A 22,127-nucleotide genomic window follows, 5' to 3' on the forward strand; every position below is an offset into this window, starting at 1 on the left:
TCCAAGATTTCACTAAGAATGCAGCAGCTGCCTTCTTTCCTTCCATCTTCACCTCCTTGACCCCCAGCCAACTCTTCCTCAGGGTGTCAGAAGCTCTGCCAATTTCATAACATGTTCTCAGTTCCTTACTCTTTATTTTCTTCTTCTTCTTTTTTCTTTGTCTTTTCTTTTCTTTTTTTTTTTTTTATACTGGGGATTGAACCTAGGAGCACTCAACCGCTGAGTCACATCCCCAGCCCTTTTTGTTTTATGCCTATTCCAAACCTGGTCTTGCTGAGTTGCTTAGGGCCTAAGTTGCTGAAACTGGCTTCGAACTCATCATCCTCCTGCCTCAGCCTCTGAGCAGGGGTTACAGGCAAGCACCACCAGGCCTGACATTTGGAGAGACTTTCCATCACTGAAGTGAAGCTCTGTAAACAGGGTTCAGTCTGGCTCCTTCACCCCTGTGTCCTGGGCACCTGCCACAACACCCAGCAAGTGGACACTCAGTCAGAGTTTGTAGAATGAATGAAAAAAAAAAAATCCTCTGCTGTGACCTTCTTGGTCTGGGCTGAATAAGGGCTCACCTCCTATTTAGAGGACCCACACTGCGGACCCCAAAGAAAAAGATACTGCTATGGAGACAGCCCTTTGCAGTTCCAAGCAGGGAAAACTTTTGACCCGCCTCAGCCTTGGGCTAGAGATAACCCATGTTATTGTTCCTCCTTGTCTTTCTGTAATAATTGAGTCATCACCCCAAACTACCCTTAGAGGCAGAAGAAAGTAAAATACTGCAGGGCTTCATTAGCCTGGGGTGGGGAATATTAAAGTATGGATAGTAAAGGAGAAGCCCTCTTGAAGCAAATCTGCATATATTTGCATACACATGCATGCAGGCACCCTAAACTGCAAGAGATTACAGCTCTTCCACTTGAGACCATCTTTCCACTCATTCCCTAAAGTACACTGAAAACAAAACAAAACAAAAAAAAAAAAAAAAATGAAACTATTAATGTTCTAGAAATCTAAGGGGGAAAAATCACAAAGTGCCACTTATATTTTTATGTTTTTAAATGTCATTTTTAGTGTACTTTTATTTTTTTTTAATAAGTAAGAAAGAGCATATTTTTGAAGACTTTCCAGGAAGGAGAAGAAGTGGTCAAAGGTGAAATCAATCCTGAATCGTCGTTGGCGAGATGGGACTGTTTTCTCCTTTCCTCTTTGTCCCAGAAGGACTAACATGACTTGCAGAAACTGGGCCTTGTCTTTTTCCAGGATCCTCGTATATTTTCCAGGGGGAAAATGGACTCTCACTTTGGAAAACATAAAACTATTTTTGTTTTACATTCCTTAGAAAACACCCCCTCCCCCTCCCGGGCCGCTGGAGGCCTCGCTGAGCAGGGAGTCCAGCTCCCGGCTCCCCAGCCTTGTGTAACCGCCGGGGAATCACGTTGCACCCACGACTTCCACAGGCTTTTACTGCAATAATAAGCTTGATCTTCTTATTCAAATACAAGCAACAACCACAGCCAGCTCCAAGTCACGTTGTCCCGGTCACATGGCGTCCAGACAGAGAGACAGGATGGCGATCATTAACTAATGCTTGTTCCCAGGGACAGAATGCTGGTTTTAAAGACAAGAACTCGGTTTTTATAAAACAATCAGGGCGGCAATAGAAGGTATCGGGGTGGGTGGGGTGTCTTATTCTTGCCCAGCGCTTTCCAAGGAAAGGAAAAGAGCCAACAAACCCTCTCTCCTTTCCTCCTTCTCCCGAGAAACTTTCCAAACTTGCTCTGCTGTCGCCGCCTATTCCAAACCTGGAGGAGCTGCGGGCTGCAGCATCCTTAGCCCCGCCTGGGAGCCGGAGGGAGGGGCAGGGACTTGGCGCCGGGCCCGGGGCTGGGGAAATGGAGGACAGAATTCAGATCCGAATTCAGTAGAAAACAAGTTTGTTCTTCACGGCTTCTGAGCAGCAGTGAGGGGTTGGATGGAGACACCATGAGCTTGTGGGGACACTTCTGGAGCCTGCATTAAAATAAAAAAGCCCACTGAATGTGGCTCCTCTAAGTCTTTCTGCGGTAAGACCAGAAGCTGCAAGGACCCTGCTACCTGAATGTTTCCTTGTTCAGCCGCTTGAATTTAGAAAGAGCTTCTTTCACTTTCTTGAACACGGGTAATGTTACTGCGAGCTTTCAGAAACTGTGAAGATCAAGTGAGTTTGTTTGGTTTGGGTGTAGAAGTGACAATAGTGGGTGTGAATGCAAGTTTGGAATCTTTGTGGGAGGAAAGGGGACAGATAAAGTATAAGTAAAAGGGCTTAGCAGAAACTGGGCAACCTTTTTTTTTTTAAACCTAGATGTGTTTTATTTCACAGTATACAAAAAGGACTTTCCCCCAAACACTATGCAATACAGTTTCAGCCTTTCCAGAAAACCCCCTGGTGTAGTCTGGAGACTTATATTCTTAATATATGTAGTTCTTTTCAGAAAACACACAGAATTTCCTGTTTCTAGGTTCACAATATCACTGCAATGTGACTATTTCAGAAATTAGTTAGGGATTTTAGTTTTCTCCCTCCTCACTTTTCCTCCACCCTAGACTCTTCAGAAACCTAAAATAAAACTGAGTTCAGCAGTGACCAGTGCCTGTGGTTCCAGCTACTTAGAAGGCTGAGGCAGGAAGATCACTGGTGTTCTGGAGGAGTTCAAGGCCAGCGGCTGGGCAACATAGTGAAGCTCTGCCTAAAAAACAAAACGAAGCAAAGCCTTAAAAAGTATGAGTCCCAAGTGGGTAGACTCAGGTTTGAGTCTGAAGCAGATATAATTTTGGGGACCTTTCGGAAAAAAGAGAACATAAAAATTATGTATATAGAATTAGGTATTAAATTCTCACAAATTTCAGATAAACAGTATTACTAATTGATTTACACATCTATGAAGTCTTATATCCTGCATTTTTTTTGGTGTATGTATATATTACACATAAAATGTATATTTGGGGTTTGTGTGTATATATATGATATTTATGCTTATATATATCACATATTATGTATATTATGTATCTATTTCTCTATATATAGTGTGTGTGATGTGTGGTGAGGCCTGATGGAACCCAGGGCTCTGGCATGGTAGGCAAATACTCTTCCACTGAGCTACACTCCCAGCCGTAGCATATGTTCTTTGATGGCCTCTTACATTCCTGAAAGGAGAGAATGGTCATCTTGACCAGTAATGCATTTGAAGTATGCCTACAATTGTATAAATTTGACGATTGAAAATTTTTGTTCTGGACTAGCTTGGGGCTAGGTCTACTTCACATCTTGTTTCTTCTCCTCGGGCCCAGGATACCTCTGAAACTGTAGGACACACTCATCTCCTGACAAGAGGCCTGGAGTCTGCGCCTGCTGAGTTGGCAGGAATAGGCCTGGAACCTACTTCAAAGCAGCCCACAGCTTTGCTATGTGAAAATGACTCTATCAGCACATCCTCATCCAAACTAAAGGTAGCTATAGCTAGATTCCTCAGGCATGTCCCTAAAATGCTAGGGTTATCCCAAAGTCACCCCCAAAGAGGGGGAAGTGTGGCTGAAGGGAATTCAAAGTAAAAAGAGGCAATGGTCTTGAGCAATTAAGCATCTTACCATTGCAAAGTTCCTAACAGCCAATGATCACAGGAATGCAAAGCTGGGGTGGCACTCAGGTTCCAAGGGGTTCCAGGCTCTCACTAGAGGCCTGCATGGTACATCTGAACCCTAGATTAATAATAAGTATATTTCAAAGAGTCATTTTCAAGGACTGGGCATGTAGCTTATGGTAGAGCACTTGTTTAGCATACACAAGGCCCTGGGTTTTATCTCTGGCACACACACCCACCTCCCCCCCAAAACAGAAAAAAAAAAAAAAACCACCAAAAAATTGTGGGACCTAGAGAATCCAAAAACACTTGTTTGAGGCAAACTTCTTTGGACAACTTTTGTTATTGTCAATTTAAATTGTACTTAATAAAAAGCCTCTGCTGGGACTGTAGGGCTCCACCCCAGGAAGGTGCCTTCAGGCAGCCCAGCACTGGGGAGAATTTGGCGGGAGGAAAGGGAGGAGGGACAGGGCACACCAGCCGCTCTCACTCCAGATGCTCTCATTCCAGACGGGTTTTGGGCACAGCCCTCTGTCCAAAGGCTGGATTATGCACTCACAGCCTCTGCTTCTCAGGACGCCCCGGGAAGTGGCTCTTAATGATGACCCCCTGCTCTGCCGACGAGGGGCGGGCTCAGAGAGCGTTTCCTGCATGCGCAATGCAAGGGCGTTTCAATGCATGAACTCAAAGCAGGAGCTTCTCACTCCTTGGCTGGTGCCTCGGTGGCGGGACCCTGACCGCAACTTTTTGCAAGGCGCATGCATCGCGCGTCTCGCTTTGAGAATGGGGCCGACTTTGTAGCAGTTTCCGGTTACAGCTCCCCCTCCTTACCTCCTCGGTGGCTGCAGAGCGTGATCTCTTTGCCTGCTAAAATAATCAGGGAGGGGAGCCACCAGGATTCCCGGATCAGCTTTAAGTCCCACTCCTCCCCCATCCGATGGCTCTGGTCTTCCCTGGCTTTATCTGCCCATGTCCCTGGTCTTTGTCAGTGCCACGCTTCACTCTCCGCAGGCTTCCCTATTGATGGACCCTTAAGTATGCTACTTGCCTTAGTTTTTATGTCCCAGGCAGAGCAGACTCACCTTGTGAATCACTTGCTTAGCTTGTCGGGACAGTGTTTTGAATTTGGAAAGGCTTACAACGTGCTGATAGTGGGGAAAAGGAGGCTGTCCGCCCAGACAGTCCTAAATGCGTTAATTGCTGGATGGAAAAAGCCCAAGTGCAGGCCGCAACACCTCCCCGCCCAGACCAGGTAGCCCATCTGATCCTGCTTCCTGACTGCAATCGGGATTCTCTGGGCCGGGTCAGCCTGTGGACAAGGGCTAACAAACAGTACTGATCTCTTAGCTCAGGGGTTGCAGCTCACTGTTATCAGTGTTCTGTGCTGGACACTGAGGTGGGTGGGGGAGCTGCCTCTGCCTCTGTTCAACAGCCTCCCAGGCTGCTACCCAGTAATTGGTGCTCCCTAGCCCCACCCTGAACTCCCTCCTGAGTTGTGAAGATTAAAAATATCTTTAGGGCTTGGGAGTACAGTAGAGTGCTTGTCCCAGCATAAAGAAAAACAAACAAAAACCAACTTCAGACATTGCCAACTGGTTGAGAGACCATTGCTTGAGCCTTGCGCCTTATAACCAGACTCTGCCACCCTGGGAGTCTAGTTCTGTTGATTCTTCTTTTGTATTGGGGATGGAACCAAGAGACACTCTATCACTGAGTTACATCCCCATTCTTTTTCATTTTTTATTTTGAAACAAGGTCTTGCTAAATTGCTGAGGCTGGTCTCGAACTTGTGATCCTCCTGCCTCAACCTCCCCAATAGCTGGGATTACAGGCATGCAATACCTCTCCTGTCTAGTTCTGTTGATTCTTCAGAGGGACAGGCTAGAGGAAGAGTGACTTTTGACTGTCACAGGAAGGCAACCCAATGGTGGGAGTGTTCTAAGGCAGACACAGGGCTCACAGTGCCAGCCTTTGGTTGAGTATGGTGAGAGAGAGGTGGTGCCTTTGAGTGTAGAGCATGCTCAGTTCTTCACAATCAGAGTCCACCTGAGGCAGAGGCAGTTGAAAAGTTTAGCTTGGAGGTTGAGAGTTCCACATTCAGAGACCCGAGTTTGAATCCCAGCCTGGCCCCTAATTAGCTGTGTGACTTAGGATAAGTTACTTTACTCATCAATGCCTCAGTTTATAATATGGAATAATAATATATCTATATCATATAGCTGTTCTGAAAATGAAGTGATAATACATGTATTTGACCTGTAAAACCAGTGTAACTTATTTAAAAAATTTCTGGACAATTTTTTTTTTTTTACATGATAAATAGGTTTCTGTCCAAACTTTCCAGAGGATTACAGCTTCTTGCTTTGTGGGTCTAGAAACAGTGTGCTAAATATCAAGTTTAGAATTTCCTCCTTGCTTTATTATTATTATTATTATTTATTTTCTTTTGCAGTCCTGGGGATTGAACCCAGGACCTTGGGCATGCTAGGCAGGCACTGTACCACTAAATTACATCCTCAGCTCTCCTCCCTGTATTTTACAAATGCCTTTTCTTTTTTTTTTTTTAAGTACCAGAGATTGAACCCAGGGGCGCTTACCCACTGAGCCACATCCCCAACTCTTTTTATATTTTATTTAGAGGCAGGGTCTCACTGAGTTGCTTACTGAGTTGTTGAGACTGGTTTTAAACTCTCCATCCTCCTGCCTCAGCATTCCTAGCTGATGGGATTATAAGTATGTGCCACCGCACCTGCCCAGAGGCACCAGGATTCCTAACCATTGGCTCCTTGGCCCCAGACAAGACTGACCTGCTAATACAGAGTGCCTAGATGGTTTACACACATTTTTAACCCACCTTGTGTTCATAGAAGGGCTTACGAAGTATTCGATTATGAATAAGAGATTTTTTTTTTTTAAATGGAAAGCAGTGAAAAAGTAACGAACACTATCCTTTGGTATGGACTGAGTCATTCATCATTTTCAAAGTTTCTAAAGAGCAAAGGTTAACTGTGTAATATAGAAAAGCTGCCTTGCCTTGGAGTTAACTGTAAGCAGTCAGAGATAGGGAAAGTAGGGGCTAAACCAAAAAGAAGTGCTCTGTCTTGGAAGCACAGAACAATCTACCAGCAGGGCAGGTGTTAGCTTGAAGACTTAGAGATTGGGAGTGATAAAAAAAATGTTTGCCCCAAGCCATGGATATTTCCTCTGAATAAGGCCTCTTTGAATGTGCCTGACTTCAAAGTGCGGTGCAGTGGTGGCTATGGAAGATACTATGGAGTTTTTACAAGACACGCTGATGTTATCTCTCCCCATGGAATTTTCAACGTAGGAAAATTTTTTTTTTTTTGTTGGGGGAAAATATACATGAGAGTGGGTGCACCCTCCAGTGAAGAGCAGCAGCAGTGTCTGCTTTTAGAACACTCCTATTTGGTGGAAATAGATCAGAGGGCTGCAAGCTTAAACCCCTCCTAGGCAACTGGAATGACAAACAATGCACTTAGGAAGAAAGAGCCTTTCAGGATGCAACCTGCTTTTAGGTGGAGGAGGTTTTGAACATGAATAGTCTTGCCGGTGTCTGGCAGCAACGTCTTTATTTCCCCACAAATGGGACTTGCAAGCTCAATTTTGTAAACACAGCGATCCTGTTAAGAACATCATAGTGCCAACCTAGACTACGTCATTCTGGAATGTTTTGGAGACAAGGAAAGAGTGGCCTCCTCAGTGGGAGCTAACAGCAGCTTAGCAGAGCAGCACAGGAAGGCAGGTTCAACCCTGTGGCTCTTTGCTTCCTTTTCCTCTTCCTTGTTCTAGGCCAGTAGAGTGCAAGGCCTTGGAATTCTACCCAAGCCTATTGGCTGATGTGGAAAAATGAATGAGAGGAAGCAGCCAGGCAGCTGGGCCAGACACCCGTGCAGACGGAGCTGTCTGTTAGAACTGCGCTCGCAGGGAGCAATTTACAAGTCCTCATGGCTACAGATAAACCTTAGAAGTAGCCATGACAGGTCAGCTGAGGACGCAAGATAACTTATTTTAATATCATAGACGCTTTTAAAATAAAACTTTTCCTTTTGAAACATTTTTTGACTTACTGCAAAAATATAAAAAGTATACACAGGGCTTTCAAATATCCTTTGTAAACTTTGCTGGTGTCTACATCTTGTATGATCAAAACCAAGGAATCAATGTTGATACAACACTGTTAACTAAACTACAGCTTTATACCGAGTTCTCCAGCTTTCCTGCTGATGTTCCTTTTCTGATGCAGGATTTGACCTGGGATCCTATGGGGCTTTGGGACATTTCTCTAGTCTTTTCCAATCTGTGACAGTTCCTTGATCTTTCCTTGTCATTCATGATTTTTGTCACTGGTGAAGATCACCAGTTCATGATTTTGTGGACTGTCCCTCCATTTGGGTTTGTCTGATGATTTCTGCTGGATTTAAAGCAAGGGTGCCAATAAGGAATGTTCCCTTTCCGGTGTTTCTCGTGGAGGGATTTATGAAATCAGTAGCTCTCATTACTGGTGATGTTGACCTTGGTCATGGATTAAGAGGAAGGGTTTCTCCACTGTAGGGTTATTATTTTCCTCTTTTCAGTTAATAAATACCTTGAAGGAGATACTGGCAGGCTATGCAAATATTATGTTTCCCCTCAAACTGTTGCTCACTAATTATGGCATCCTCTGGGTGATCTTGCCAAAGACAAGTGTTTATGAGTGTTCATCTTATCCTGGGGGTTATGATTTAATTATATTGTCATTATGAAATGATTCCAGCTTTGAACATTGGGAGCACTTTTGGGTTGGTCCCTTTGTCTTTTAATGCTGGGTATCCTTACTTTCCAACACTATATTGTACTCCGGCTCATCTTGTGTTTTCCCTGCTCCAGTTAGATCAACCTCTGGTTCTTTTGTAAAATTCGTTTATTTACTTGTTATCATTTTTTTACGGTGCTGGGAATCCAAGCAATGGTCTTGCTCATGCTAGACAAACGCTCCCATTCCCAGCCAGCCCTGGTTCTTTTAATGGAGAATAGGAATTAGGGACCCATATCCTTGGATAAGATGTGCTCATCTATACTGGAATGTCATTGCTTTCATGTCCTTTTGCAGATAGAGCTGGGAAATATAGCAGTTCCCCTTTTCTTTGACGGTTAATCTCTGAGAACCTGTGGATGCCTGAAACTTTGGATAGTACCAAACACTATATGTATAGTTTTTTCCTATGCACACACACATACCTAGGATAAAGTTTAAATTATAAATGAAGCACACCGAGAGACTTAAAATCAACAACTAATAATAAAATAGAACAATTATAACAATACCCTAGAATAAAATTTATTTGAATGGAGTCTCTTCTCTCTCAAAATATCCTATTGTGCAGGAATATTTTTGGACCTTGATTTTGGGTAACTAAAATCGTAGACAGGAGCTGGGGTGGTGGCTCAGCTGTAGAGCACTTGCCTAGCATGTACAAGGTACTGGGTTCGATCCTTAGCACAACATAAAAATAAATAAATGAAATAAAGGTATTGTGTCCAAATAAAAATTCTGAAAAAGTAAAAAAATACTTTAATAAAAAACAAACAAAAAAACCCAACTGTGTATAGCAAAACTGGAAAAGGAGGGACCATTGTAATTCTTCAGATGGTGAGAATTAAATGAGGTGATATACATACACATCTGTATATACATATACATGTGTGTGTGTGTGTGTGTGTGTCTGTGTATGAAGTACCCAGAACAGTGCTCAGCATATAGTGTCCAATAAATGACCAACCTAAGGATTATTAATAAGATAATCATTCTTGAAGTCATTTTTCTCTAGTTTCTCACATGAGCTTGAGATTTGCTCAAATACCATGAAAAGTGCCTTCTGTCTCTTAATTTATCCTGTGACGGTTTAGATAGAAACCAAAGAACCTGAAGCTGCTCCAGGTGACGATAGTCCCAAAGTGCAATACAAGGAGGTCCCTGGACCCTCTGCTTCTAGATCAGTGTTTTTGTAAAGTACGAGCAGATTGTCATGTGTTTCACAAAATGCCAGTCATTTATTTTTATCTTAAATGAAATCTTGGGAAAAATGAACATGATTCTCCTGGATCTAGTGCAAGGTAAGTGTGCATGTCTAACAGCCAGAAAGAGAAAGTTTCCTTCTTATCCAGATCATCACTATCTATAGCTCAACTCAAATCCAGGTTAAGAGCCTGACTCCAGGGCTGTGGGTGTAGCTCAGCTGTAGAGTGCTTGCCTGGCAGATGGACAAAAAGCCCTGGGTTCTGTTCCCAGCGCCGCAAAAATACAAAAATAAATGATCCTTTCTCCTATCCATCCTCCTAATTCCAAACACAAGTTACAGGGTCTTACTCAAAGAGGAAGTTTTCATCACAGGCCCAGGAAGAATGCTTTGGAATTTGAAAATGATTGCAAAGCCAAGCAGGGTGGCACATATCTGTCATCACAGCTACTCCGGAGGCTGAGGAAGGAGGATCCTAAGTTGGAGATCCTGCCTCAAGATAGAAGGGGCTGAAGATATAGCTCGGTAGTAGGACACTTGCTTAGTATGCTCTAGACCCTGGGTTTAATCAAATTCTAAACCCAGTCTTATTAAATTATCTGAGTAAAAGCACAAGTTAGTGCTTTTTAAAAATTTTTTGAGTGTATTTTGTTTTTTTAAGCTTATTTATTTATTCTAATTTGTTACAAATGACAGCAGAATGCATTTCAATTCATAGTACACACGTAGAGCACAGTTTTTCATATCTCTGGTTGTACACAAAGTAGAATCACACCATTTGTGTCTTCATTCATGTACTTAGAGTAATTATGTCCATCTCATTCCACCATCTTTCCTACCCCCTGCCCCCTTCCTTCCCCTCCCTTCCCTTCGCCCTGTGTAAAGTTCCTCCATTCCTCCTATGCCCACCCCCCTCCCCATTATGGATCAGCATCCTTATATTAGAGAAAACATTCAGCATTTGTTTTCTGGGACTGGCTTACTTCACTTAGCATAATATTCTCCAACTCCATCCATTACCTCTAAGTGCCATGATTTTATTCTCTTTTTGAACTAGCAACTTTGGGCTTAGACCTCAGGTAGCAGGTGATCATCAGATAAGTGCCTGCTTCTACTATACCTCCTGTCTAACTTCAGTTTGAATTTCCTGCCCTTGGCATCAACAGAAATTTGGGCTCCCAAAGGCTGTAGCTGCCAGTCTGGCCCCACTCTAAGAAAGGAGCCCTGCCTGGAAATGGGCTATTTCTTTAGCTCACATAGGCATGATAGGGGTTTCTTCCTGGTCACTGGGGACTAAGGACCAGACCAAACATCTCCTTTGGGCCCACCCAACCAGGTTGATGGAAGTCACACTCAAGGGAAAGGAAGAGCTACTTGGTGATCAGGAATCTTTCTGTCATTGATGCTGTTCCTACTGCATGTCACCTGAAGGAATAAATTTCAGGCCTTTATGTCTCCAAACCATCCCTGACACTTCTGACCCCCTAAAGAAGACATTTCCTTCTGCATGTTTATCTCTCATCTCTCTGTGGGTTTTTAGATGCTCAGCTATATTTGGGGGGTAGTTTATTAGAATTGTTAACTCAAAGTAATCTGTTTATTATATGACTCATATAACCAGAATATCCTGGTAGAAATTAGGCTACATCTCAATTAATGTTGTGGTTAAGTTTGGTAATGTCAATGGAAAGCATGCTTTATTTGAGACACATGGGTTGTTCTCCCCTAATTCGTACGTTGAAGTCCTAACCTTGTGTACCTCAAAATGGGACTATATTTGGAGAGAGGGACCTTAAAGAGATGACTAAGTTTAAATGAGTTCCTAAGGACAGAACCTAATTTGGCATGATTTATGTCCTTATAAGAAGAGATTTGCCTTGAGGACAGGCATTGGAAGACTCAGAGAATGTGGCCATCTGCAAGCCAAGGAGAGAGGCCTCAGAAGAAGCCAACCCTGCCAAGACCTTGACCTTGAACTTCCATCCTCTGTACTGAGAGAAGATAAATTTGTGTTGTTTAAGCCACCTAGACTCTGGTATATTGGCAGCCCTAGCCAACTACTAATGCATGGTTTAGTCATAGCTGCCCCCATGATTTTAATTAATTCACAAAGGCTTTAGGGCACCTATTTTTCATAATTACCATGTAAATTGAATGCATTTTTTGTTTTCTTTTTTAAAGAACAGTTTATTAGAGAGATAATTAGCATATAATACATGGCACATACTTTAAATGTGCAATTTGATCAATTTTGACTTATGTCTACACGCATGAAACCATCGCCACAATTAGGATAATAAACATATCTGTCTATCATCTTCATAAGTTTCCTTGTACTCCTATGTAATTCTTAGGTCCCTTCTTCCATTTTCCAAGCCACCATTGAATCTATGTTCTGTCACTATAAATTAATTTGCCATTTCTAGAGTTTTATGTAAATGGGATCATACAATATACACATCTTTCACCTTATGTGATTTGGAGATTCATCTATATTCCTTTATTAGCAGTTTTCCTTCTTGATAGCTCAGTAGCATTACATCACATGGAGATGCCAGTTTATTCACTTGTGAAAGGACTCCTTAATAGTTTGTGTATGTGTTTTTGAAGTTATGAATGAATAAGTTGCTATAAAATTCACACACAAGTCATTTTCTGGACATATACTTTCCTTTCTTTGGAAAAATACTTAGAAATGGAATGGTTAGATCACACAGTGTGTGTGTTTAACCTTTTAATAAACTAACTTGCACATATGAATGTGCCATAATGAAATCCTTGATTCCGTATAATTAAAATGCATCACTGAAAAGAAAGAAAAGGCCAACCTATGCCATTTTGTATTACCAGAGGCAACATTCCCAGTACATGGTATAGTTGATCTTTTTTGGGGTAGAGAGAGCAGTGAGCATTGCTGTCAATCAAACCTAGGGCCTCAAGCATGCTGGGCAAGGGCTCTACACTGAGGTACACCTCCAGCCCCTAGTTGACTTTTGAGTTTAGATATTCAAATAGACATGTAGTGGCACATCATTGTGATGTTAATTTGCATTTCCCTAATAATGTTGAATGTCATTGCCATCCATATGTCTTTTTAAAATGAAGTGTCTTCTCAAAGCTTTCACCTTTTTTTTTTTAATTAGAATGTTTTTTTTTTAGACTGTCTTCTTATTGAATTTTAAGACTTCATCAGGTATTCTGGATACAAGTCCTTTATCACATACATATTTTGCAAATATTTCCCCCAGTCTGTGGTCCATATTTTCATTCTCTTAATAGTGTCTTCCAAAGGGCAGAAGGCTTTAATTATGATGAAGTTCAATTTATCGATATTTTTAATGAACCTTTATTTAATTAATTTATTTATTTACATGCAATGCTGAGAATCGAACCCAGTGCCTCACATACGATAGGCAAGCGCTCTATCACTGAGGCACAACCGCAGCCCCAATTTATTAATATTTTTAAAAACTAAATTGAATTTTTGAAATATATTCAAGAAATCTTTGCCTAACCCCAGGTCACCAAGATTTTCTCCTATGTTTTCTTTAAAAGGTGTTATAGTTTTAAATTAGGTCTATGGTCCATTTTGAGTTAATTTTTGTTTATTCAAGGTACAAAACACAGTTTATTATTTTTGTTTTTTGCATATGGATGTTCACTGATTGGTTGAAAAGACAATTCTTTCTCTAGTGAATTGCCTTTATATTGGTGTCATAAATCAGTTGTTCCTGTAGGTATGGGTTTATTTATGGATTTTTTATTCCGTTCCACCAGGTTTTTGTCTGGGTGTATGTCAACAGCTCACTGTCGCGATTATTGGGGATTTCTTTTTAATTTATTTTTATTTTTATTCTAATTTGCTATATATGACAGCAGAATGCATTACAGGGGTTTCTAATAAGTCTTGGAATAATCCAACTCTGTCCTTCTGAGTTGCTTGGTAGATGGCATAATCATTAACACCTTCACTTCCACTCAGAGGTCCTTTTGACTGAGCTTAATTCACATCCTCTCTTTGTCTCCACTGTGGCTCTTAGGGATTTGTGTCCTTCTGCTCACTATTTATACAGCCCCTGCTCCTCTCACTCTTAGTTCTTGACTTTTCCCCCTTACTGGCTCCAAAGTTAAGGTCATCAACTAACAACTCCCTGTGGCTGTCACTCCGGCCCAGGTATTGCACTCTCTGCATTTGCACTCATCCTTACCTGGTCCTTCCTAACCCAGACAACAACACTGGTTAAAAAAGATGATCAGTTAATTATAGTTACCAAATATTGAGTTCTTCCTGTTATGTTGGCATATGAGATATTCCCCAGAAGCTCCTATGTTAATGCAGGAATATTCAAAGGTGAAGTGATGGGATGGTGAGAACTATAACCTAATCAGTGCATCCTCCTTTGAATGGACTAACTGGGTAGTAACTGTAGGCAGGTGCGATGGGGCTGGGGGAGGTGGGTGTGCCCTGGAAGGATGCATCTTCCCTGTGGCCCCTCCTCATCCATCTCTCTGTTTCCTGGAGGCTGTGAACAGAGTTGAGTTCCTCTACCACAACCTTCTACCCTGATGTTCTACCTCCTCTTGGGTCCAGAGCAACAGACTTGGCAGTCCATGGACTCAACCTCTGGAACTGTGAACGTAAGTAAACTTTCCCTCTAAGTTGTCCTTGTCAGGCAATTTGGTCACAGCAATAAAAAGCTGTCTAATACTGTTAGAGTCTGTAAACAAGTCAAGATGGCGCCTGGCATTTTGCAGAGGGAGTGGTTTGTGAAGTAACGCCAGCGAGCCATTGAGTGTGGAGATTCCTTATTGGTTGACTGCTGGATCTAGTTTATGTTAAGTAAGATAAGCTGTGTGGAATGTATAAATACCCCTCCTGTCCTACAATAAACGGCTCCCACTCCTGCTGTATCAATCTATACAAGTTGCTCGTCCCCCCCCCCCCCCCCGTTATTTTGCTGCAGCCGGACTGCGGCATAATACTTTTCCTATGGGCCTTCACACCATTTTTTATTTAACCTGCACAACATCTCTATTGCAGATACTAGTTTTGTTCCCATTGTATAAATGAGGAAACTGAGGCAGTGATTTCACTGTTTCCCACAGTTGTTTGGCAGGTTGGAGGTGGATCTGTGATTCAAGCCCAGCTCTGTTGAATTCTGTGGCCCTTCCTGGCCAAAGATAAGGATCCTGCAATGTTCCCAATCCCACTCCTCCTAGCTCATGAAGAACTTTGCTCCATTCATTTCCCCACCTCTCTCCTGTTTCCCACTTCTCCTCTCTACTTGCTTCTTCCCATCAAGGTGATTATACCCACACATATCTGCAATTCCTGCTAAGAAGCCAAAATTTTCCAAGTCTTTTTCTGCAGCCAGACTTTGATTCTGCAGATTCACATACTGAATAGTATTAAACACCTAAACATCAAAACTTATCCTCTTTTTTCCAAACCTGATCTTCTTCCAGCATTCTCTGTCCCAGTGAATGGTTCCACCAATCACACAGAAACCCAAGCCAGAAACCGGTAATGGAAGGATTCAGATTGTGGTTTCAGAATCCAGTCCTGCCATTTACTAGTCAGGAGAACCTTTGAGCTTCAATTTCCCAACCTGAAAAAGGGGGGATAATGGTGCTACTTCACAGGGGCGCTTTTGGGGGTAAATGATCATAAGCTAGTTGCTAATAATTAGGTAATTATTATTATTATCACCCTTATCATCATCATCTCCTGATTGCCTCCTGTCTTTTTATAGTTCCCACACACCTCCTGCACTCTCATTTAAATTTCTTCAATTCTGTGATTACTTCTGCTAACATGTCAGAACAATCCACAAGGATGCTGAAGACGGTATTAGAACTTCTGCTTATATTCATTTTTTTGTTTCATCTTTAAGTTTCTATGCATGTGTGTTTTATAATGTTTAACAGAGTATATTTAATATTTAGAAATAAATACATTCATGTTCCATGACAGCATTTTGATCCGTGGTGGACTGCATAGATGATGGTAGTCACATAAAATTATAATGGAGCAGAAAAATTCTTATTGCATAGTGACCTGGTCACTGCGATGACCTTGTAGCCATTGCATTGCTTACGTGTTGCTGGTGATGTCAGTGTGAGCAAACCTACTGCACCGCCAGTCATATAAAAAGTACAACACGTGCAGGTGTGTACAGTACAGGGCTGAGCTGTAGCTCAGTGGTGGAGTGCTTGCCTAACATGTGTGAGCCCTGGGTTCCAGCCCCATTTCTACAAAAACCAAATGAAAGAAATCAAAACAAAACAAAACAAAAAGCCCACAAACACAATTGTGTATAGTATGTTATACTGGATAATGATAATAAATGACTGTTCCTGGTTTATATAATTTTTAGACTATGCTTTTTCTTGTTTTGTTTTGTTTTGGATTCTGGAGGTTGAAGGGTGGACCTTGATGTTCTACCACTGAACTACACTCCTGTCTTATTATTTAATTAATTAAGTTTAAAAAACTGGAATGCTTCACAAATTTGCGTTTGCAAGGGGCCAGGCTAATCTTCTTTGTATCATTCTAATTTTAGTATATGTGCTGCTGAAGAGGGCACTCATTATTTTAGAGTATGCTTTCATTTATTAAAAACGGATTGCTGTACCCAGTGTGCCAGGCTCCTCTGGAAGCAGTCTCCTTCCATTTCATGTTTGCTCTCTTCTTGTTGCATTCAATTGTCATGTAGACTGATTGACCTAGACCACCTAGTACACACCATGACATTTGCACAAAGACAAAATTGACCACTAATGCATTTCTCTCTCGTTTTTTCCCCCACTGATAGATTTCTCAGAATGTGTCCCCTCATTAATTGGCGTGTGACTGTATAACTAGGGAGAGTCCATGTTAATTTTGGTGGGGAGGGGTACTGGGGATTAAACCTAGGACTGCTTTACCTCTAAGCCACATCCCCAGTCCTTTTTATTTTTATTTTGAGACAGGGTCTCACTAAGTTGCTTAGGGCTTCACTAAGTTACTGAGGTTGACCTTGAACTTGTGATCCTCCTACCTCAGACTCCTGAGCTGCTGGGCTTACAGTTGGGTGTGACTGTGCCCGGCTATATTAAAATTTTTTGAGATGGATATATAATGGATATATGGATATGGGTAAGTTGCTATTATTATTATAGTCATTCTCGACTGCGCAAGGTACCCCTGCTTTGTTCATCTCCAGCACTTCATGCTGTTTTGTCATTATTGTCTTTCCATGGACAACCTGGGGGCAGAGACTGTGATTCAATCAGGGTTAAGTTGCAGACAACTGGATTCACTCAAGTCAGTTTCTGGCAGAAACCGGTTTATTATTGGTTGTTGACTTTCAGCCAACAAACTTTAGTGTGCATCAGAATTACCTATGAGGCTTATGAAAGATAAGGTTTTAGGTCCAACCTCCAGAGTTTCTGATTCAACAGGTCTGCGGTGGGGCCCAAGAATTTGTAGCTTTAAGAAGTTCCCAGATACTGTTGAGATGGCTGGTCTGGAGACTACCTTTGAGAGTCACTGGGTTATAGAATATGGCAAGGGCCAGAGAAGGAAGCCATGAGTTAGGGCTAGTCACACTGCAAACCCTACCTGGACCCACAGCTGCTGACCTGCTGCTTCTACTCCATGCTCAGAAACCACACTGCTCTGTCTTTTCCGGAAACCTGCCAAAATCAGGAAACTGTGATGACGCTACTCAGTTCCATGAGGTTAGAGATCAACTATACATAGTGCCTTTGTCACCCCTGCTGGAGAAGCTCCAACACCCCTCCACCTCTGTGCCTCCAGGGGGTCAGTGTGGCAGCCACTCACGATGCTCAGGCTTCATCATACTCCAGAGCATCAGCCTGGGGTGAGCTGCTCTTCTTATTATAGTCAACCTGGAAAATTACCTGTGGGAACCTCAGTGCAAACAAGTTTGGAGAATGAGGTCTTTAGTGTTTACTGCACAGGAAATCTTGGCAGAAGGATTTGGAGTGGGTTTGCATGAGGAAAGGACAGCACTGTCCAGAGACTGTATTTATTTATTTAATTTTTGATACCAGGGATTGAACTCAGGTACTTAACCACTGAGCCACATCCCCATCCCTTTTTAATACTTTATTATTTAGAGACAAGATCTCGCTGAGGGTGCTTAGGGCCTTGCTAAGTTGCTGAGGCTGGCTTTGAACTTGTGATCCTCCTGCCTCAGCCTCCTGAATCCCTGGGATTACAAGCATGTGCCACTGTGCCCGGCCAGAGACTGTGGTTTTCATCTTGGTTCCTAGTATGGTGCCTGAGCCCTAGGGCTTGACATATAGTAGGCACTCAGTAAATAAGACCTCCTTTCTCCTTTTTCTTTTTCTGGTTTGCTAGTCCCAGTCATTCCCCTGCAATATGCTGAAGTGTCATGGTGGAGGGTTTGCCTTGCTGGTGCAGTCTGCCTGACGTCTGACCTGGTTCTTATTAATGAGGTGCATTTTTTTCTTTCTTTTTGTTGAATCTAGGGTCTCGCACATGCTAGGCAGGTGTTCCTCCACTGAGCTACATTTCCAGCCCTTTTTAAAATTTAATCTTGAGACAGGCTCTCTAAGTTTCCCAGACTGGCCCAAAACTTGACATCCTCCTGCCTCAGGCTCCTGCCTAAGCCTCCTGAGTAGTGCTCTTTGTACCAGGCCCAAATAAGCAGGGGGAGCAGACCTTTTGCAGTAACAGATCCCAAGGATTTGAGATGGTGTTTTTCATCTTAAATGCTTCCTGGAATACGGTGGGATACAAACATTACTTTTTAGGTCATGTGCTTATTTTTAAGTGAGCATCAGGCAGTGGAGATACAGAAGAGAGAGGCAGTGCCTGCCCTCAAGGATCTCATAGTCAAGGGGTAGGCTGACACGTGCACATCTAAAACATGACAACAGAATGTCATGCTCATTGGACACATACATGGGGCTAAGAGCCCAGAAGGGGATGGCCAAAGTCCAGGCATAAAGATCTTCAAAGATGGTGAATGAACAAAGATCAAGGGTAGATTGCATGGCTGGCAAAGAGATATGCTCAATCAGTTGGTAGAATGTTTGCCTCACATGCACAAGGCCCTGGGTTCAATCCCCAGCACCACACACACACACACACACGCACACACACACACACGCACACACACACACACAAAGAGGTATGCTCACTAGGATGTGGGGACCACCTGGATGGAGCCGAGAGACCAGGAAGCGCTGACCCTTACTTTCTGACTCATATGACCAGGCAAACGATCATGTTTTCAGCCACACTTTCTTTGAACACAGCAACACAATTATGGGCTATTTTTAGTCATTCTAAGATCTACTGGAATACTTTTGGCAACAGAGTTCATTTATTGGTCCTGTCTTCTCTTTTCTTAAAAAAATAAATCTATTCTTTAAACAGCACAAAGTCTGAAGAACAGAATAAGGCAGAATAAGAGCAAAAGTCTTTGCCTTTCTTTCCCCCTAATAGAAGGCCATTTATGGTCTTTTATTTACTGTCAAATAATGTCTGCCTATGAGAGAATGGAGGACCAGGAGTATGAGTGCCTGGGAAAGGGCCACCATCCTGTCCCTAGGAGAGTGATCAATGCCTTCTGGCTTAGCCACATCACCAGGCATAAGCCCTTAGCTTAGGAAATATTTAATAATATATTTGCATGGGAGAAGGAAATGTGTCGGAAAGGTGGTCTGAATAGGTATTGCTTCTCTCACGGACTTCTAGACTACAAACCATTCTGGCTAATGAATTTGGGAAAAAGAAGTAGAAAACAAAAACATTCTCATTGTGTTTTTCTCAGATGCTTGGAGGGAAGCTGTTTTCTTGGTTGGAGAGTTTTTCTTCCAATTAAGATGAATGCAGAGACTAATTATGAAGAACCCAGATAAACTAAGAATGTACTATAATGTCTTTTTAAAAATAAGGAAATCCATGTTGGAAGAAATAGGCTGTAGTTGGGACTGAGGCTGGTGATCAAGTGTCTTGTGTCATTGACATTGAGATGTCAAGCTGCAGAACACACCAGCTTACTATTGGGCATTCTTGGATGTGTGTGTGTGTGTATCTTCTATCAAAGACTGATATCTCCAAGAAGCCTGGGTCAGCAGGTATAATGATTATGCTACAAACGTACCAGCATACTATGGATTGATGCTGTGTAGGTTTTTTTCTTCTTCAGACCTACCCTTCTGAATAACGTTCTCATCCTGAAAGCAAACAACTTCCAATAATGGATTCTTGATTCAGGAAGCCTCTCTAAATATGAATGTATCCTTTAAAAATAATGCTCACCAATTCATTTCTGCAGCTGGTGATATTAGCCAATGCAGGATATGAGAAGCATTAGGGAATTAACTAGCCCTGAACACTGAACACTTAGAACCAAGTCTTCAAATCCACACCAAAGCCTGGCTCAGGGGGAGGGAACCTTTTAGATAGACTCCTAACTGAATGTTGGGTTAACCTGCAACCACCCTGAGCGGCCGGGGCAAAGGTGTGTCTCAGTGCTTTGTGGTGTACCTGGAACTCCACAGCTGGAGGATTAGAAGTTGTTTGCTTACTCTGTACAAAACAAGAGGTGCAAAGGAAGTTCAACTGCAACTGAAAGATGACTCTTCATTTGTAACCGACTGGTTATGCTTGAGGAGCCCAGTGTATTTATAGTCACTCAGAGCCAAATTGCAAATGTGCCTCAACCTCCTTGATCATCCACCGCCACATTCCTGTTTATCCTGCTGTTTGTCACCACAAACAAATCTAAACAAAAGTAAACTTTGTCTTCCTAAATTTTTCCTGGTACTGAAAGAGCCACGCCTGAGCCTACCCGGGTGTTTCCCGTGGCTGGTGCCTGGGGGCTGTAATTGCAGAAGTGTAACCTGGCGGTTATACCACGTGGTGCCAGAAACTGCCAGCTTCCTGCCAGACGACCTCTGGCAGCTGGAGGCTCCGGTGCCCCATCTGCAGTCACCAGTCACTGTCTCTACAGGAGCAGTTCTCTGATAGTCCCAGGGCAAAAGAGAGGTGCATGTTGACAGGGTCAAGTCAAAGCTTGGAACCCTGAGTCCTGCCATTGTCCTGTCGCGGGAGTGGCTTGATCAGGTGTTAACTGGCCAGAGTTTGCCCTTGTTTTTTGTTTTTACTAAAAGAACTATTTGAAGTTAGCTCAGAGCACATTTCCTGCTTAAAAAAAAAAAAATACAGCCACTGTCTAACCAAGGATGCAGAGCGTTTTGCCCAGGTCATGGTCTGCAAGAACTGTGGATGACATTGCAGTGGTGACCTCAGAGAAAGGCCGGGACTTATGACCTAGCTTCTTGGCTGAGAGGACTTGGGTTGGGCAAGGCCCCTGTGGTTGAGGACATAGATGTTAGAGGTGCTCAGAGTGGGGCTGGTTCCTCTCCCCAGACTCAGTTTTCTCATCTGTAAAGTGGTTTCTCATCATGAGGTGGCTGTGAGGAGCTAATGTCCCTCGTTAACGATAACTATACTTTGTGCCGCCCTCACCAACCCAGGCCCCGTTCTTCCACTGACTCGCTGTGCCTGAGAGCATTCCTGTAAGGGAGGTGCTACTGTGCTCCTCCCTGTCTCACCGAAGGAAAGCTGCGGCACCAGAAGACAGAAACTTGTCCAAGGCCCACACTATTCCTGAGTGGCAGACCTGGGATTTGAACCTCTGCCTGACTGTGGAGTTCTCATCCTTGCTCTTGACAAACTGCCTCCTGTAAGACAGACTGAAGGTGGAGTCACGTGGGAAGCAGTCAGTAAATATCAGAAAGGGGTGCAGAGCAGTTTGCCCAGGTCGGAAGCTGTGTTCTCACCTCCACTGGCTACGCTGGGAGGCACAGGTCTCCCTTTAAGGGTCCCTTGGTATCTGTGGACTCCATGGGGGTTGGTTCCAAGATCCCCATGGCTATAACAATGCACAAATAAATGTTCCAGTCCTCACATAAAATGGTAGAGTACTTGTGCAGAATCTACACACATCCTCGAGTATGCTTCGCACATCTCTCGGTTATTCATCCTACCTGATCAAATGTAAATGCTATACAGGTAGATGTTATATTGCATTTTTTAGGGAAGAATGACAAGAAAAAAAAAGCCTGTATGTGTTCATTGCAGATTTTTTTTCCCTGAGTATTTTAAGCCTGTGGTTGTTTGAAAACACATATATGGAATAGGAGGATTTGGAAGTCCTAACTGCTTATCAAAGGCTCAGCTTCTTCTCTGTGGTCATAGTAGGTTAGGACAACCAGAGTCTGGGAGGGTGTCAAGCTCAAAGTCAGCATCAAGATGGTTAAGTGCCCACCAGGCTGCAGTTACATTGGGCTAAGCCAATGTTAGGCTGTGGGGGGAGCCCTGTGGAGGGAGTGAATGGGGTTGTAGTTGTGGTAGGGAGGAAGTGCTAGGCCTGTGTGTGTGTGTGTGTGTAGATATGAATGGGGGACTTTAGGTGACTCCAGGCCCTGGAAAAGAGAGCTGGTATCCTGGTTG

At 42.9% G+C, this 22,127-nt stretch overlaps 1 long non-coding RNA gene and 1 pseudogene across 1 annotated transcript; one reads left to right on the forward strand and one right to left on the reverse strand.

Annotated features, from left to right (window-relative positions):
• Positions 1-1,954: 1,954 nt before the first annotated feature.
• On the forward strand, positions 1,955-21,458 carry LOC139705386 (uncharacterized). Its single transcript, XR_011707253.1, has 3 exons — positions 1,955-2,191; positions 14,151-14,266; positions 21,149-21,458. It is a non-coding gene; the product is annotated as an uncharacterized lncRNA (long non-coding RNA).
• LOC114087509 (U6 spliceosomal RNA) lies at positions 16,117-16,215 on the reverse strand (annotated as a pseudogene).
• Positions 21,459-22,127: the final 669 nt, after the last annotated feature.

The sequence above is a fragment of the Marmota flaviventris genome, chromosome 4, assembly GCF_047511675.1.
Source record: "Marmota flaviventris isolate mMarFla1 chromosome 4, mMarFla1.hap1, whole genome shotgun sequence".
Classification (NCBI taxonomy): Eukaryota; Metazoa; Chordata; class Mammalia; order Rodentia; family Sciuridae; genus Marmota; species Marmota flaviventris.